The sequence below is a fragment of the Nicotiana tabacum genome, chromosome 4 (assembly GCF_000715075.1).
Source record: "Nicotiana tabacum cultivar K326 chromosome 4, ASM71507v2, whole genome shotgun sequence".
Lineage (NCBI taxonomy): Eukaryota > Viridiplantae > Streptophyta > Magnoliopsida > Solanales > Solanaceae > Nicotiana > Nicotiana tabacum.
The window spans coordinates 117,476,160-117,479,580 of record NC_134083.1 but is presented as its reverse complement, the minus strand read 5'-3'; positions in this window follow the sequence as shown (position 1 = coordinate 117,479,580).

Sequence of the window (3,421 nt, the reverse complement as noted above, 5' to 3'; positions counted from 1 at the left end):
TTCCGCACATGCGATTGAGCAGATGCGGGGCAAGGGTCGCAGAAGCAGAGGCATGTTGTGTAAGTGAATTCCACAGGAGCGGAGGTTTAACCGCATAAGCGGGTCCGCAGGTGCGGATAATTGGCCGCAGAAGCGAAACTGGGCAGATTATTAAGGGGTCGAACTTGGTCTTTTTTCCCACTTCGCTTTTGATTTTTGGAGCTCAGTTCTTGGGCAATTTTGAGGAGTTTTCATCATGTAACATAAGGTAAGTAATTTCCCACTTATTGTGAGCTAAAAGTAAGGTTTATATGTGGATTTAAAGAAGAAAATTTAGGAAATATTATGGGAATTGGTGAGAAAACCTAGAATTGATAATATTGGATTTTTACCACGAAATTGGACATGGAATTTGGAATAAATCATATATTTGAGTTTGTGATGTTATGGGTGAAGTTTATCTTTGAAAATATTCGGAATCCGGGCACGTGGGCCCGAGGGTTGATTTTTATATACTTTTCGAGTGGAATTGGAAAATTGTTTAAAATGATTAATTATGGATATTAGAATATATTTTGACTGGTTTGCACGTCGTTTGAATAGTTTTGGATCGACGGGCTTTGATTTGAGGTATTAGAGAGGTGAGGAGTCGGTTTTGGAACTTCGGAGCGAGGTAACTCTCCTGTTTAACTCTGTGAGGGGGAAACTACCCCTAGGTAATATTTATTATTATGTGCAACTAGTTGTGGGTGCTACGTACGCACGAGGTGACGAGAGTTCGTACGTAGATATAGCATGTTTATGTCCGGGTAGACCTAGGATCTTATTCTGTAATATTTAAATTTTTTGAACTCGTTCTGTTGGCTTAGCTAATCAAAGTTATAATTTAATTTGAATTTGAAATAAATATATGTATAATAGGCCAAGCCTTGACACTTTGAATTTTGGGGCAAGTTAATTGAGAAATGGTAACGATTATATTCATTTTATGCTCCTGTGTTGTATTGTAAACACGTGTCTCTTAATTCAGTGAACTTCTTTCCTTTTCTTGTGGAGCGAGCCGAATGTCTCGGTAGTATATAGGTGCATCTATGGTTCGTGCCGCTCGACCCTCAACAGTGTACACATTATTCTGGATTGGGCTGAACGACCTCGGCATAATCGTGCGTTATATCACTGGCAATCCGAACATTCACGAGATTATCTTTCCACTGATGGCCGGTGTTTTATATGGTACTTCTTATCCGTATTTGATAATGGCACTTGATAATTTCCAAGCTATTAAGGCAAGATACAAGATTGAGAAACTTATACTTTAAAAGAAATAATTGGAAGGTTATGCATCTTACATATTTATCTTGTTATTGCCGTACGCTCTATACCTGTTTAAGTTTTATTATATTGCTTTATTTGTTCTATAGTAAGTGTCGATGTCGACCCCTCATTACTACTCTTCGAGGATTAGGCTAAATACTTACTGGGTACGCGTTGATTTACGTACTCATGCTGCACTTCTGCACAAAATGTGCAGGAACTAACAGGTTCATTTGCTGATCATCCTGGCACGTAGGTGCACCCGTTGAGGAGACTTTACGCGAGCTGCATTCCAGGCTATGCATCGCAGCCCACCGAGTCCCCATTGTACTATTTATTTTATCCTATCTATTCTACATTCTAAACATATGTCGTATTGCTGTTGTACTTCTTAGAAAATGCTCATGAACTTGTGACACCGAGTTTTGGGAGTTTATTCTGATTGTTGTTATCATATATCATGTAATTATCATTATTTACTATGTAAATTCTATTTTATACTGTTAAATTATTGAAAATTAGTAATTTCAAAGTGATAAAACGTATGAATAAAATTGATAGATCGGCGTCGGCTTTCCTAACGGCGGCGTTAGGCGCCATCACGACCTATAGTGGATTTTGGGTTGTGACAATTATGGTGCGATTCGTGTTTTTGATGTTGTTTGATGTGATTTGAGGCCTCGACTAAGTTCATATCATGTTTTAAGACTTGTTGGTATATTTGGTTGAGGTCCCGGGGACCTCGGGTGGATTTCGGATGGTTAACGGATCAAAAATGGGACTTGAAGCATTGCTGAAGTTGGGGACCTTCTGGTGTGATCGCACCTATGAGGGGATTGGTCGCAGGTGTGGCTGGAGTGGCGTGGAAGCGAGGTTGGTCTGGCTAAGGGTGTATCGCAGGTGTGGAGGGGGAAGCGCATCTGCGAGTCCACAGAAGTGGAAGGCTAGTCGCAGATGCGGAGATTTGAAATTTGCTCTGGGCTCGCAAGTGCGGACACGGGGCCACAGGTGCGGTCTCGTAGGTGAGAGCCTTTGGCCACAGAAGCGGCAAGTTGGGGGTGGAGTGTAATTCCGCAGGTGAGGATATTTAACCGCTTTTTTAACCGCAAAAGCGGTTAAATGGTCCGCATAAGCGAAATGCCTGGCAGTGACTTAAATTCGAAGGGTTTCGTGATTTATTCATTTTTGGACTTTGGGAGCTCGGATTAAGGTGATTTTTGAAAGGGTTTTCGTTAGATTTTGAGAGGTAAGTAACTTTTGGTCATTTTTATCTAATTATATTGATTACTCATTGAATTCCCCCCATAGATTTTGTATTTTTGAGGTGAAAATTGGGGATTTTTGACCCATGTATTGGAGAGTAATAATTGGAGATTTGAGTGACGATTTTGTGTCGAAATTTAGTAATTTTGGTATGATTGGACTCGTGGTTGAATGGGTGTTCGGAATTTATTAATTTTGTCGGATTTCGAGACATGGGTCTGGGGTTGACTTTTTGACTTTTGTTGAAGAACCTAGTTTTATCATATGGAATTGATTCTTATAGCTTGTGTTGATTGTATTAAGTTGTTTGTGACTAGATTCGAGTCGTTCAGAGGCCGATTTGAGAGGCGATGGGTTATTGGAGAAGTGATTTGCAGGGCTTGAGGTAAGTAACACTTCTAAACTTGGTCTTGAGGGTATGAATCCATGAATTACGTATTATGTGGTTGGTGTTGAGGTGACACATGCTAGGTGACGGGCATGTTGTGGGTGTGCACCGTAAAAATTGTGACTCAGTTGATTTCGTGGAAATGTGTAGTCATCTAATCTAAGTATTATTTGTTTACTCTTTATGTGTTGGGGAAATTGAGTTATGATTCATATTAGAAATCATGCTTAAACTATATGACGGTACTGTTGGGATCCATAGAGGTCATGTTGCTCTTGAATTACCTGCTTAATTTGCAATTATGTACTCAGTCACATCTATCATTTGCATATCATATCTCAGTCTCTGTTGCCATTTATTGATACATCATATTATCCATGTTTGGGCTGATTATCATGAGATCTGTGAGCCCGAGAGACAGAAGAGATTGATGATTGAGTGAGGCCGAGGGCTTGATTATGAGTAATGTTTATGGGA